This window comes from Alligator sinensis, unplaced genomic scaffold (assembly GCF_000455745.1).
Source record: "Alligator sinensis unplaced genomic scaffold, ASM45574v1 scaffold1485_1, whole genome shotgun sequence".
Classification (NCBI taxonomy): Eukaryota; Metazoa; Chordata; order Crocodylia; family Alligatoridae; genus Alligator; species Alligator sinensis.
Genome location: NW_005842962.1, coordinates 291,347 through 307,459, shown reverse-complemented (window position 1 = coordinate 307,459; position 16,113 = coordinate 291,347). Strand labels below are relative to the sequence as shown.

Below are 16,113 nucleotides of genomic sequence, written 5' to 3'. Positions count from 1 at the left end.
GAGAGTGAATATGGGCCAGGTGGACCCACTGACCACCCAACCCAAAAGGCCTTTATCCTGAGGAATGGGGTGGCAGACTAGTTGGTCTGAGAACTTGAAGGAGATCAGGAATTGCAGTGTGTGTTAATTGCTGCAGTGATTCATTAATTATCATGGTGGCACATCAATTAGCCGGATGCAGCAAAAGCAGCAGTGGCAAAGATCACAATCCCCAGTGTGCTGAGAGCAAAGGGGAAGCCGAGCATGCCAGACAGTTTTCTTTTCTTTTTTTTTTTTTTTTTTTTTTTACAGTCCCTCTTGTTTTTGGAAGCTGAGTCCCACAAGGGACGCCTACAGTCAAACTCAGACCCAGGTGAGCACCAGCCCTCCCGGAAGTCGTGGCAGATGAGAATTAGGAGGAAACACTAGTCTGACTAATTGAGCTGGTGTGGCAGTGAGACACCCCCGCAGGCTCCTGAAGGGGAGAGGGCAGTCCCTGTGGGCCCAAAACCCCACAAACAGCCCCCCCCCCATGGGGGAAACTTGCCTCTGGGGTGCAGCCGGTGCAGGAACCGCAGCTGCGCAAGCTGGCATTACACCAGTGGTTTAATCATCTGTTCCCCAGGTGGGGAAAAGCTGAGCCAATCACAGTGGCCATTCCAGCTGCTGCGTGAAGATTTAAAAGACCCACTAGAACCCAGGGGTCAGAGGCGGTGAGGGAGCACGCTGGCGTGGAGCATGCCAGACGTGCTGAGGCCCCTGCAGCAGACAGGAGCAGCGCAGCTGGCTCAACACCAGCAGGCAGAGCAGGCGAGGCGTTTGAGCCCCCTGTAGGAGGCTGGGAGGAAGGAGGCAACTCCACACCCCTCTTCTCCCCAGAGTTCTATTTCTTTTGACAAAAAAAAAAAAGAAGAATAGGTGCAAAGACAAAAGCGCCCTACTCAGAGGCGCTGAAGCAAGCAGCGGTCGATCGAGCATGACCAAATCACACCATGACCACATCCACACCATCCGGTTGGCGAGTGGATGGGGTATAGGGGAGGCAGAGCCCCGTGGAACATCGTACCCTAAATGTGAGTACTACTGTCCACGGGGGGCCCCCCAGGAAGAAGATCTCCACTGAACCCTCCCTTTATCTAATAACACCAAGTTATGGCAGGTGAATTGAGGGGCAGGGTCCTGCACCCGACAGATAGTACATCACTCAGGGAACCCCCACTTAAGGCACCTTTAATCACACCTGGGCTTTCACTACTGAGGACAGACAGATGGATGTCATCAGGATGCAGAGGACCACGCCCTTATGCAGTGATCCCACGACGCAAGGACCCAGTGCAACACTCCTTGTAACAATATTGAGTAAAACGAGGTTGAGGTGGGTGCTGCTGCGAGCCAAACTCACCAGGGGTTTGATATCACAGAAGAAGTGGTGGACATGGTTAGGACCACAAAAGGGCAGTTGAGAGGTCATGACTGAGTGCATCAGGGCATGCAGGAAGCCAGTGCTCCGGGTGGTTAGTGCCAGGAGTAAGCAGACCTGTTGGCTCATGACCACAGCATACCACAGTGGGTTACTGATGGCCACATACCAATTATAGGCCATAACACCTAGCAGCAAAACTTTGCTGCTGCCCAGGAAGTGAAATACTGGAGCTGGGCCAGACAGCCCATGAATCAGTTGGCCTGGTGTCCTGAATGGAAGTCAGCCAGCATCTTGGGCACAGTGAATGTGGAATAAAAGATGTCTAGGCAGGAGAGATTACCCAAGAGGATGTATCTAGGGGTGTGAAGCTTGGTCTCAGCTATCACCACAGCCATGATGGCACCATTCCCCAGCAGGCTGGCTACATACAGTCTAATGAACAGTACAAAGAGGAATTTCTGCAGCCACCAGGCATTGGTCAGACCCAAGAGGATGAACTCATTCACTTGTGTCAGATTCTCTATCTCTCTGTGAGAAAGAAAGTAACATCAGGAACAAAGCAATCATTAAACATTGACTAGAAAGCACTTCAACTAGTGGGTTGTATCCTCACTAAATGAAGTCACTATGTCACTGTGAGGGGAAGTGTCAGAAGCAAGAGAAGTCACTACTCATTTGTTTGAATTTAGTCAAATATTATCTTGTTGAATTTAAGATATAGATTAAACACAAACATCCAACAGATTCATAGACTAGTTAATGGAGCACTGTCAGCTTTTTTCATCCCTGTCATGTGTTACAACTATACTTCACTTGCCAGGAATCTTGTGTTGTTTCCCCAAGGTAGACTGGGCTGGGGGTATGACACCTTTCTATGACATGTACTTTCTCTCCTTGGGTTCTTGGGTTTGGAAGTTGATTCCCAGAATCCTACACAAATTAGACACATACTTTTAAAATGTATACATGTGTATTTTTAATACAAACACATTTGATAAAAATTAAAACTGAAAAAAGACTATCTACATTTCTTTCTTGTCCACAGTTTTGTCATCTCATAATGGCAACTGAGTCAGGCCTCTCCTCTCCTCTCCTTTCCTTTCAATGATATCTTTTGTTTAAATTTTAATTTTTAGCCTGGATCCATCCATCTACTTCTCCCTATGCATGAACCTGGGGCCCTTTCATATATTTCACAGATTTCATAAATATTAGGGCTGGAAGGGACCTCGGAAGATCATCAAGTCCAGCTCCCTGCCCAAAGGGCAGAAAGTCAGCTGGAGTAATAGGATCCCAGCTAGATAAGCATCCAAATTTCTCTTGAAGGCGTTCAATGTAGGTGCATGAACCACCTCCAGTGGCAGGCTATTCCAGACCTTGGCAGCTTGGAGAGTGAAGAAATTCTTCCTTATGTCCAGCCTGAAACAGTCTTGCAGTAGTTTATAACCATTCACCCTTGTCATCCCTTGGGGCGCTCTGGTGAACAATCGTTCCCCCAGATCCTGGTGAACACCCCTGATAAACTTATAGGTGGCCATCAGATTGCCCCTGAGCCTGCGCTTTTCCAGGCTAAAGAGTCCCATAGCTCTCAGCCTGTCACCATAAAGTCTGTTTTCCTGACCTCTGATCATACACACTCCTGTCCTCAGGTGTGGATGCTTTACCTCAGAGTTTGGTATCATCGGTGAACATGGCCAGTCTGCTTCTGACTCCAGTGTCCACATCATTAATGAAGATGTTGAATAATATAGGTCCAAGGACAGAGCCTTGGGGAACCCCACTGGTCACAGGGCACCATGATGATGGACTTCTGTTAACCACCACCCTCTAGGTCCAACCACAGAGCCAATTCCCTAGCCAGAGGACCGTGGTGGACCCAAGGCTGCAGTTGGCAAGTTTTGCCAAGAGGTGATCATGGGATACCAGATGGAAGGCTTTTTTGAAGTCAAGATAAATGACGTCAATCTCCTCTCCCTTGTCCAGTTGATAGGTCACCTGGTCATAAAAGGAGTTAAGATTCTTCAAGCAAGACCTATCCACAACAAATCCAAGCTGGCTATCCCTCAGGATATTGCCATCAGCCAGTCCATTAAGAATGGCCTCTTTAATAGTCTTTTCTAAGACCTTCCCCAGGATAGAGGTCAGGCTGATGGGCCTGTAGTTTGCTGGATCCACTTTCCTCACTTTCTTGAAGATGGGTACCACATTGGCCTTCTTCCAATCTTCAAGCACTTCACCAGAGCACCAGGAGCTCTCAAAGATCCATGCCAGGGGCTGGAATATGATGCTAGCCAGCTCCTTGAGCACCCTGGGCTGTAGACTGTCAGGGCCAGCTGACTTGAAGGTGTCCAGCCTCTCAGGGTGTTCCCTCATGAGGTCAGCATTGATGGAGGGCAGGGAATCTCCCTCCCCCCGGCCTCTCTGTTCCGTAGTGGGCAGGGGCATCCCATGGAACTCATGAAAGACCGATGCAAAGTACCCATTTAATAGGTTTGCTTTTTTCTGGGCGTTGGTTGTCGGATGTCCCATCTGGTTTAGCAGGGGTCCAATGTTGCCCTTGCTTTTTCTCTGGCTCGCCACATATCTAAAAAAGGACTTTTTATTGTCCTTGATACTTGTTGCTAGTTGGAGTTCCGTCACAGCCTTGGTTTTCCTGGTTCGCTCCATGTAGGACCGGACCAGTGCGGAATATTCCTCTTTGGAGGTGGATCCCATCCTCCATCCTTTGTAGGCCTTTCTTTTTATCTGAAGGAGGTCCACTAGTTCCCTGGAGAGCCAAGGAAGCTGCTGTGCCCTTTTGCTGCCTTTCCTCTGAGACAGAATAGCATTAGCTTGTGCACCAAGAATTGCTCCCTTGAGGAGCAACCACTCTTCCTGAGCTCCCCTCCCCTTGGGGTTGTGGTCCCTTAGGGCCTCACTGACAAGCCTCCTGAGCTTGTCAAGGTCAGCTTTCCTGAAGTCAAGGACTTCTGTATTGCTGACTGACTTGCCAGCTTTACAGCAGATGGTAAAGGCGATCAGCTCATGGTCACGGTCACCCAGCTTCCCGTTGATCATTAGCTCACTGATTAGGTTGTCCCCAGTTGCCAGTACCAGGTCGAGCAGCGCTTTACCTCTCATTGGCCGGTAGAGCTCGTGTCAGATAGAGGCCATCCACCCAGGAGAGGAAGCTTTGCAACTGCTCGGATTTAGCTGAGCACTCTTCCCATGAGATGTCTGGGTAGTTGAAATCTCCCATGACAACCATGGGGCTGGAGCATGCGGCCTCAGCCAATTCCCTGGTGAACTCCAGGTCAAGCTATTGACATTGGGTGGGAGGTCTGTAGTAGACTCCCACCATCGTGTCCCCTGTGCCATGTTCCCCATGGATTTTAACCCAGAGGGTCTCCAGCCGTCCACCCTGGTCACCAATATTAGCTAGCAGGGAAGCATAGCTCTCCTTGACATACAGAGCTACGCCCCCGCCCCTTTTGTCCACGCGATACCTCCTGTACAGGGTATAGCCATTTATACCCATGGTCCAGTCATGGGTGGAGTCCCATCAGGTTTCCATTATCCCTATGAGATCGTAATTATTTGCATTAAGCAGGAGGACAAGTTGATCCTGTTTATTCCCCAAGCTCCTGGCATTTGTGTACAGGCAGGCAAGTGTCCCCTTGGGGGCCCTTGCCTTGCCTACCGGTGGTTCCCGGGCTGGGGCATGAGTGGGCTCCCTTAAGTGCTTTGGCCTGCTGGCTTTGCAAGGGTTGCTCAGTGGGCCAGCAGTGGCGGTAGTCCCCCATCCCCCAGCGGGCTTAGTTTAAAGCCCAGTGGAGCAGGTCAGCCAGTCTGGCTGAGAAGGGCCTCCTCCCCAGTGGAGAGAGTTGAAGGCCATCCCTTCCCTGCAGCTTGCTGCCTCTCTCACTAAAGAGCAGGCTGTGGTCATGGAATCCAAAGCCTTCCCGACGACACCAGCGCCGCAGTCTTTGGTTCACTACCTGGATCCTCCTCTCCTTCCTCAGCCTGTAGCCCGAGACTGGGAGGATCAAAGAAAACACCACCTGTGCCCCCAGGCCCTTTAGCCCCACTCCCAAATCCCTGTAGTGCCTCATGACCCAGCTAGGAGCACTCCAAGCTGTGTCATTGGTGCCCACATGGATAAGGAACATGGGATAGTGGTCAGTGGGCTGGAAGAGTTTAGGGATCTTCTCCGCAATGTCTTAGATGTGGGCTTCTGGGAAGCAGCAGACTTCCCAGGCTAAGGGGTCAGAGCAGCAGATTGCCCCCTCAGTCCTCCTCAGGATGGAGTCTCCCACAACAAACACTTTGCGTTTTGTTTTGGGGAGATCAGGGATGGTAGCTACAGTAGAGCCCATGTTGCCTGCAGGAGCTGGCAACTCAGCAGGCTCTCCTGGGGCTGCAAGAGGTTCGTACCTGTTGCATAGCTCCAGTGGGGCAGGGGCCTTGGTGCGGTGGGCCTTGGGCCCTGGGCTGGACAGTAAGGGAGGTCTCCGAGTCCTCCCTTGTCCTGGAGGGAGACCTGGATGGAGCAGGAAGTTGATCTCCTGCTCACAGTCCCTAATGACATGTAGTCTCTGGACTGCGGCCTAGAGCTCCTCTAGCTGGTGCGCCAGAGACCCCAGTAGGGAGCAGACCCCACAAGGGGAGGTGGCCATGCCCCCAGACCCCAGAGCCTAAAAAAGTGACAGGCATCTCCCATAGCTGAGAGCCAGAGGCTCCTTCTGCGTGGAGCCTGGAACCACAGGCTCCGTCTGAGTGGAGGCCTCTGAGACACCAGGGTGGGGGGGGCCGCAGACCCCTCGGGGACCCTCAGGGTGCGGTGCATGCCCATCTGTGTCATGCTGCTGGTGGGCTGGCTATGACTGGGCCTGGCTTCCCTAGGGTTGGGGCACACAGGCAGGGCCGCGGGCCCTCCCGCTCACCCTCCTGCACAAACTCCGCACTAAGTCATGCGCCAGGCAGACAAGCACACCTGTTTGCGTGGCCTGTTTCCAAGGCTCTGGTCACATGGCTCCCTGAGGGCTGGGCGAAGTAGGGGCTGGGGCTGGGGCAGGGTGAGGCCCCCACTTGGCTCCGGCTTAGCCGCCTCCCTGTGGCTAGGCTGGGGCTAGTCCCTCCCACCAGGGGCCCCGCAGCAGTTGGGGGGGGGTCGCTGAAGCCTTTCGGGGAGCAGGGGCACAACGGGCTTGCACCCACGCATCTCGCACCACTCCCAGAGCCTGTCTTAAAACACATTGAGTTATTTCTTTGCCTCTTTTTGGCAGGTCAAAGCACTTTCGAAATCTTGGTTTGCATGGAGCTGGGTGTCAGAATTATCCATGCTAATGGTTCTGCGGGTTCCAATAGGCCATAAACTGAATTTGAACTGAAAAGTTCAAACAAAGTCAACAGCATCCTTGGTTGTATTAAGAGGATTTTCTCTTGCAAATCAAGGTAAGTGATTCTTCCACTCTATTTGGCATTGATGTGGTTTCACCTGGAGTTCTGTATCCAGTTTTGGGCCCCACACTTCAAGAAGGATGTGGACAGATTAAAGAGAGTCCAACAAAAAATGATTAAAGGTCTGGGAAACATAATTTGCAAGGGAAGGCTGAAAGAACTTTGAATATTTAGCCTGGAAAAAAGAAGAGTGGGGTGGGATTTGATAACAGTCTTTAAACCTCAGAGGGGTAAGTATAAGGACGACAACAGACTATGCTTTGTAGCTCCAGGAGACAGAAGTAGGAGAAAATGGTCTCAAACTGCAGCAGAGGAAAATTAGGAAGAAGTTGCTCACCAGGATGGTGGTTAAGCATTGAAACAGGCTAACTAGAGAGAATGTGAAATCTCCATCCTCAGAAGATTTAAAGAGCAGGTTAGACCAGTATTGTAACAAGAGGTGGGTAGGTGAGGCCCCAGCCCTAGGCACCGATTTAGAGAAGGTACAAGTTGGTGGCTGCTGCTATAATATCTTTCACGGTTATATCGGAAGGTTTTTATCTCCGTCTATTCTTTCTTCTGCCCCTTGCAGACATCTCCACATTCAGTTAAACATCCAGTTCAAACAATAAACACAATCCCAGTAACCAGGCTGGCTGCTATGCAGTACTACTAAATTACAATGTGACAGCTCCACATCATACAATATTGAAGACAGATAGAGTGATAGGATTACTTCTGGCCATTATATCAGCAAACAGCATGTCATTGGAACACATGCTAGGACATTACATTTCTAATGTTCTCAGTTTTGGGAGCTGTGTCTAGTGCTCACAGTTTGGTCACCTTACTGGGAAAAATACAGCATATAGGAATAACATTCTATCCATATAAATGATTGTGAGCCATCTGATAGGTGGCTCCTGCCCCTGCTACACTGTGCTTGAACTTGCCCCCCTACCTCCCCTCAGTTCCAGTACTACCCTTTATTTGGCACCCAAGGCTCATACCCTGGTCACCCACCCTTAGTTACACTACTGCATAGACAACCAAATGAGGTCTGAGATTTGTCTGAGGCTTATTTTGTCTGAGGTCCAAGCTTTGTTTAATTGTTCTTTTATTGATTGGGTACTGTGGGACTAAAGATGGAAAAACAGAAATAGATATAGATACACTTATCGAGATACATATATAAAGAGAGAGGGGGGAAATGTAAAATATTAACAATTATTTTATTTGTAGATGCAGAAAATGATATGGCAACCTGAACATACCTTATACTCATTGGAACCCTCATTATGAAGAGGGAAAACTGTTACACTGCAAAAAAGGTTTTCACAACTAATATTAGTAACACTCGTGGCATTTTCTCTCCTCCTCCTGCCTGAAGCTGCAGAAATAATCCTGAGATGTTCCAAAACAAATAAACCCTTTTTTAACAAAGTCATGCTTTTGGAACCACCCAATTCTCCCCATGGGCAGACAATACTGTTGCTGTCCTAAACCCCTTTTGCAAAGCTCAGCTTTTAGCTGATTGGAAAACTGAATGAAATGGAAAACAGACAAAAATATATTATTAGTGTTTGTTTGATTAAACTTACTACTTTTGATTTAATCATATATGGATAGAATGTGGTATGTGTATAAGGATGGGAACGGTGCAGAATACTGTAACTTAGTATGCTAAACAACTGTAGAACCATTTACTTGAGGTGGAAATTTCAGGGATGCCTAATGGACCAGGACAATGAAAGGAGCTGTTTAAGGGAGGAAGAGGAAGCCGCTATCTATATTGTGCTACTTCTAGAGGATATGGTGCTCCTTTCACAGATTCCCCAAGGGAGCACTTGCTTGGGACTTTCAAGCTTCTATCATCTCTTTGAGTGTCCCATGAAGCCTGCCAAGAAATAGCTTTTAGAATGAGTGATCGCCTGGCTTCTTGGACATTGAGACCATGCCTTCTGATCCCTGTTCCCCCACAAAGGTTTTCTGTCTCTCCCTTGAGCTTAGTTCCCTGAGAGAAACTTGACCTGTTCAGTGGATGCAATGTACCCAGAGGCTCAAATTCAGTGAAAAAGTTGGCCCTTCTTAAAACAACACAACCTTTACTTGTCCACATTAAAACAACAGAAAGGGTCCTTCTTCCACAGAACTCAAGAAGTCTGTCAGGAAAAAAAGCCTCTTAAACTCCTGCTGTTTTTGTCCTGCCTATCTTAAGAGAATCTCAAAGTTTTCTTGATGGGCTTAGGCCCACAGAACCACAGCACAACAAATAGGTCTAGTTGTCTATTTCCATGCTCGTTGGGTATGCCTTTTCAGGAACTTCCCCCAAGTACCTATTTGGCACTAGAAACAGAAATGAGTGTTTTCAGTTGCTTTTCTGGGACCACTTGATATGATGGTACAGGATAAGCTGGTCTTACTTGATGACCCTTCATCTCCTAATAGAGAAGTTAGGCAGGTCTCTACAGCTCTGCTTCCAAGCACAAGAAACCTTCGTTCCACTGTATAAACTAGTCAGAGGAAGTGAGGCATGCAATGCTGTTATAACATAGATACTTTAAACCTGAAATTTTACACAAAGGCATAGTATATCACAGTTCCCCAGCAACATAGATTCCTGAGAGGACAAGGCTGCTTTGAGGGCTCTTAGGAGAGAAACAGCAACTCACAAACCACTTGATGCTGAAGTTCAAGTTCCTGGCACCATAGGACTGGGAAGCAATCAACAACACCATTAACTCTGTCTTTGCCTAGCCACATATTGGATGCTACTATGGGAACAGTCAGTACACGCAGTGATATTTTTTCATATGAGAGAGAAAATGCTCCTCCATTAGAGTTTGGCTTGTAGATACCTGTGGGCAATTATAAGCCCTGTATTTCTGCCTTATCGCATTTAATCATGAACCTCTTCAAGGCAGCAAGCTCACTGGCATCAGCCTGAGTGATCAATGGAGCACCTAAGACTTTGTGCTTTAAGACCTCAAACACAGAGGAAGCCCAGAGGCACACCTAGTGCTGCAGTTGCAAGTATTCCTGAATTGTCTAGCTTCAAAACACTTTCCCCAGGACACTGAAAATCATCTTGCCTGTCCAAAGACCTCTGAAAGACTTTGCTTAGCTATGTAAAACTATTTCCCCCTCTGCTTCACACCCCAGACCTCTTCAAGAGGCTTATTTTTTGTGCCAAGTTATGGTGGGCGAAACCAGGAAAAATGTAAGTTTCTTTAATTAGGGACACCACTGGCAACACAACAATGGATTTTTCCTTTCTGTGGACCAAGACCTTTTGATCGGCAAGAGGCTAATGTGTTCCAGTGATCTTCAGAACTGTCATCTGGAGTTTACACTCCTGGCAGGATCACACATGGCAAACAGACCAGAGGGGAGGGTCCAGCCAAACTATGATTAAGGCCCCAGTCCTCAATGGTAGATCAAGTGGAAAAAAAAATGTCAGGATCTCAGCAGCTGTAAATATGAAAAAAGGCTCCACCAAGATGGAGGTCTCCCATCATCTAGGATTTTCCCATGCCAATGGGTCCAGACCTAGTTAAGATCATGTGGTTGTTGTTTCTGCCCACCAGCTTCTTCATGTTAAACAAAGTCCTGCACAGGCTTCTACCACAGGAAACAACACTCTACCAACCAATATTCCCTCTCTTAACAGTTGTTTGTGCGAGGAGTAAGCAAGCTACCCTGTGAAAATGAAGGGTGGAGGATTGGGTCATCCTAGGGTAAAGGTAGGAAGTGACAGGTCCTTTTCTCAACAGCAATTGATAGAAGTCAGAGAGTAGGAGAGACAATTTTCTTTGTACCTGCAAGCATATGAATGACTTATATTAGTCCATTAATTCATGAAGTCCCTGAATTGCTAAACTGCCTTTTAGCTAAGCACCTGTGAAGTAGCAGTGCAGTCAGAGAAAAAGACAGTAGAATTGGCCCCAGAACACTTCAGAGAGGTTCCTACTGTTGCCCGAGGGCTTAGACTAAATGCTCCCACATTCAACAGAAGCCTATTCCCCAGGGTTAATAGAGTGTGGTGGGGGTGAGGAGGAGGGCATGGACATTTGCGGAATCATCTTGGCATCAACCATATATTGACAAGCCAACATAAGGAACCATAACCAGGTGTCTTAGTACTCAAGTGTAACAAGTTACAAGGACATGGCATCTTCAGCACTAGGAATTTTCATTTGCAGTTGCTTTTTAAGAGCTTCAGTATCAGACAAGGAACTTGTACCCCCCATAGACAGCCCTATCATGTCATGGGGGCATGGGACTGAAGACACTGGACTGCCACATTATGGAGCAGAGAAATATACTAGGGAAGTGTATCAGAAATCACAGGAGCCAGCCACCCTGTGTGAATTGCTGGGGGGTTAAGGTCCTGGACAGCAAGAGGAAGGGGTCTATCATGCCATGAGTGTTTGTAATGTGCTAGTTGTGAAAGGATGGCATTTAGGAAAATAGAAGAGAAAGGGGAACAGCTGGACATGATGTTGAGGGTCTAATGTGGTTTAAGTTCAAGGGAATGCCCTGCCAGGATGAACGGGGTCTGTTTGATGTCAGTCTAATTGGAAGTTTCTCATAGGGACCAGTGGCAAGCCTGTAAATCAGTGTTGCTGAACAGAAGAAGGGACACCTCAGACTCTTCCGGACCTCCTGGTGCCTGCTTCTCAGCCACAGTAACTGCTGGGATTGGATGGATCTCCTTTTCCTCCCTGTTTGAGGCATCAGAGTTCTTGGTAGCTTAAGGGCTGCCATGATGTTGATAACAAAAGAGGCCTTTATATAGCATTATCCAACACAAAAATTGGTGATGGCTCCTTGTAGATGGTGCATGTCAACCTGCAGTTGCTAGACACCTGATTGGCCTCTCAAGCCTTCTTGTACCACGCCGTCAGCAATTCTGCCTTTTAGTGACATTGGTGCCAGTTTGTTGAGTTGAGATGTCATTACAGATGCAAAGTGCTCATAAATGCCATTGTTGATGCATCTTCTCTAATGTGAATGCTGGGTCTCCTTATCATCCCAAATGGCAAGTAGGTCCATACCTCAGGATTCTTCTAGGTGGTAGAACAAATCACAGAGAAGGCAACATGAGGTTGCACTGACATTCTGTGTTCAGGCCTTGGATGACATGCTCCAAAAGTGTGTTTAATGTTGTCCCAGGGCAGCAGAGGCTGAGGTCCCTGAGATAAGTGTCAGACAAGGTGAGGACTTGTTGTGTCTGTATTCCCAACGCTAAATACTGAGAGTCACCCATGAGCTGGGTCATGAAGGCTCCCCTCCCCCCACTGCTAAGTAAAAAATTGTGATAAACACTTAACAATTCTTTAACTAGGGTGGCCTTTCAGAAGTTATTAATTAGGTTTTGACCCTTGACAATGAGTACTTTTACTTATGGTAAACTATTTCAGTTACTTTATGTTACTATGGTCAAACACTAAGTCAGCGTTTTCCTGTTTAAATCAGCAAAAACATAGAATCTGTCCTTCTAAGACTGTCTGTATACAAGGTTACCCAAAATGTGTTCCAGTCTTTATATAATGGAAGATGTATGAAAGATGGATACACTTATAGTAAGGAACACATTAGGGTTCTTCGCATATCTATAGGCACATATATTACTGAGCAAGAATGGATTTTACAGTCCATATTCTGGTACTTAACGGGAATTGTTAAGCCACATGATAAATATCATTGCAGATTTTAGTGCAGGAGAAGAAGCCATCACTTTCTCAGAGTCCTTTCATGGAAAAGTCTTCTACCTACAACTTTCCTCATGGCAGATTTTACATCTTTGTTCTGCAAGGTGTAAATGAAGGGATTTAAAGCTGGGGTAATCACACTGTACACAAGAACAACAATATTCTCTTCTTCCACAGAACCTACTGATGTAGGACTCACATAAGTATAAACCACTGTCCCATAGTACAAAGTCACTACTGTGAGGTGGGATGCACAGGTAGAAAAGGCTTTGCTCCTGCTTTCTCATGAGTGAACTTTCAGGAGGAGGAAGGAGATGATGTAGACATAGGAGAGGACTGTGAGCACACAAGGACCCAGAGCAATGCTCCCTGTGATTATGTTTAAGAGGTTGAGGCTGGTGCTGCTACAAGCCTAGTTCAGAATGGGTTTGATGTCACAGAAAGGGTGATATACATGGTTGGGGCCACAGAAGTAAAGCTTAGAGGTCATAACCGAGTGCAGGAGGGAGTGTAGGAAACCCATGGTCCAGGTTCCAACTGCCAAGAACAGGCAGACCTGCTGGCTCATGACCACTGTGTAGCATAATGGATTGCAAATGGCCACATAGTGGTCATAGGCCATAATAGTTTGTCCCCGGCTCTGGCAAGAGACGCATGGGCAGTAGCCCATTGTGCCCCCGTTGAGCCCAGGGCCCCCCAGTGGAACCCCGACCTGGACCCCAACACAGCCAGAGGTAGGTGGGGCCCGAGGCAGGGAGGGAGGGACCCCAACCGAGACAGCTGCAGGGCAGCTGAGTGGAAGCCGAGGAGAGAGACACACCCACAGCTCCTACTTGGCCCAGCCCCCAGGGAGCCATTTGACCAGAGCCTTGCAAAAAGGACATGTAAACAGCTGCTCTTCTGGGCCTGGCGCATGTGTTTAGCACAGCAGTTTGCATAGGTTAGTGGCAGGGCCCGAGGCCCTGCCAATGAGCCCTAGGGAAGGTAGTCGCATCAGCAGCCAGACTACCAGTGGCACAATGTGGATGGGCACATGCCACACCCTGAGGGCCCCCTCAGAGTCTGAGGCCTCTCCCTCTGGCACCTCAGAGGGTCTCCACCCAGGTGGAACCCATGGTTCAAAGCTCCACGCAGACGGAGTCCCTGGCTCTTGGCTGTGGGGCTGCCTGGCATGTTTCCAGGCACGTGGGACCAGGAGCGTGCCCACCTCCCCTTGTGAGGTTTGCTCCACTTTGGAGTCTCTGGGGCACCAAATAGAGGAGCTCCAGGCCACAGTCCAGAGACTGCATGACATCAGGGATGGTGAGCAGGAGATAGACTCCTATTGCCAAGCCCTTCACCCCCTGGAGGTAGAGTGTAGACCAAGCTCACCTTCCAGGACAAGGGAGGACTTGGGGATCTCCCATACTGTCCAGCCAGGGTGTTGGACCAAGGTGATCAAGAGCTCCATGACCCGCTGCACCAAGGTCCCCCTCTGGAAATAATGCCTAACAACAGAGCCTCACTGCTGCCCAGGAAATGGAAGAAGTGCAGTTGTGCCAGACAGCCACCAAACAAGATGGCTTGGTGCCCTGTGAGGAAGTTCACTAGTAGCCTGGGCACAGTGACTGAGGAATAGAAGATGGCCAGGCAGGAAAGGTTTACCAGGAAGAAGAACATGGGGGTATGAAGCTTGGTCTCAGCTATCACCACCAACAAAATGGAGCCATTCCCCAGCAGGCTGGCCACGTACAGTGTCAGGAAGAGAACAAAAAGGAATTGTTGCAGCCACCAGACATCAGCAAAACTCAAAAGGATGAACTCATGCACCTCTGTCTGATTCTCCATCACTGTCAAAGAAAAATAATAAAATCAGAAGAGGAAAAAATAATAAGCTAAAGCTGCCACAAATGAGCATGACCTTGGTCTTCTTTTCAATTCAACAGTGGGGTGAATGGAAATGAGGCAATTTCCATTTGCGACCTCTGCCAACCCTTTCGATGCTGGGCAATAAAGCAGAGAACTAGAGTGTTTGGGTGGTATTTAGCAGCCACAGGGGCAGAAGAGAAAAACAACAAAGTCAAATCATTTACCTTGCATACTGTGGGGGAAGAAATTCTAGTTGTTTACAACACCTTTACCTTTGAAAGAGGTCAAAATATGAAATTAAGTAAAGTATTGTCCACATTTCAGGAGTACTGCAAGCTGAAAAAGAACAAGACTTTTGAAAGATACAGATTTTTTAGGTGCAAACAAGTATAGATCAGTATGTTATCGAACTACAGAGACTGAGTAAGAACTGTAGTTTTTGGAAACTTGACAAAATATCTGATTAGCTATAGAATTATTTGCAGGATTGTAGACACTGTATGAGGGCTGAATGCATGAAAGGAGGTTATTCATGTAGGAGGCATGAAAGAATGTGGCCATATAAAGGGTAGAATTTTCCATTGCTAAGGTAGGTGTGCAGTGACCATAGAAAACAATACAATCATGCCTCGATTCAGTAGCAATCCCTCGATTCAAGTGTGACTGGATAGGTGGTAGTGATTTATCCAAGGGATTTTGAAAGGGTAAAAGATGATTGGAGGGCTTGGGATTTCCTCTCCTCACCAATCAGTCCCCAGAGACTCACCCTACATGTACCCTGATTGGCCCCTTGGGTCACCTGGAGGGGGGAAAAAAGGGGCAGTGCAGCTGACTCAGGAGAGACCAACAAGGGACATCAAGGAAGGAGTTTCAAAGAGCTGGCAAAAAGCTGGGCCAGTGGGGTGGGAGCAGTTGCCCCAGGAAGCACCTGAAGCTGTGGGACCTGCAGGCACTAGTTGGACCCTCAGCAGCACAGCATGCAGCCAGCAAGAGAGGCTCCCGCTGGGCTCCAGGATCCCCTACGAGAGGCTGTGGCCAGCAGGAGAGGTTCCCCAGCTCCAGAAAGGATCTGAGCAGTGACCCGAGAGGTTCGCAGCTCTGCTTCCAGCTCCTCTAATAAGAGGTCAGGAAGTTCCATGTGGGGCCAGGGCTCCGGGAAGGTCAAGATCCCTAGCAGTTTGAAACAGCACCAGCACTTGTGACTGTGTGGTAGAGTTTCTGCTTATCACATGGATGATCACAGTTCAAGTCCCAGCTGGGATGACTTAGAATGAGGAAGTGACAGAGAGAATTTCTTGTTGCAGTGGAAAGGGGGTCATTGTGTTCTCCCTTTTCACCCCTGCCCTCTCCAGGTACCCAGGCCCTATATTCCTTGTTATTTGATGTTTTGTATTTTGTGCCTTTTATATTTTGCCAACCAGTACAGTCTGTTCTGCTGTTTATGCTTTATATTTTGGTTAACCCTGTCTTTTGTCAACTTGATGACTATGTCTATGATTGCAAGTGTCTAACCTTTATTGAATCCTGCCCCCTCAGGGCATTGTAGTGTCCCCTATACCCCCTTGTTTATACTGGTTATGTTCCCAGTACTGTTCTCTCATTAAAAGGTATACGGTTAAGTCCCCATTAGTGATCTGTCTCTGCTCTATAGGGGGAGGAAGGTCCCTACACCTCCCACAGTGCTTGTGCATCTGCTCTGATCTCTTCAGTTGGAGAGGGGGTACCTCTTGG

At 48.1% G+C, this 16,113-nt stretch overlaps 2 pseudogenes; both read right to left on the bottom strand.

Moving 5' to 3' along the window:
- The window catches only part of LOC106722993, a 9,473-nt pseudogene extending 1,356 nt beyond the window's left edge, over positions 1-8,117 (bottom strand).
- Positions 8,118-12,556: 4,439 nt separating this feature from the next.
- LOC106722992 lies at positions 12,557-14,361 on the bottom strand (annotated as a pseudogene).
- Positions 14,362-16,113: the final 1,752 nt, after the last annotated feature.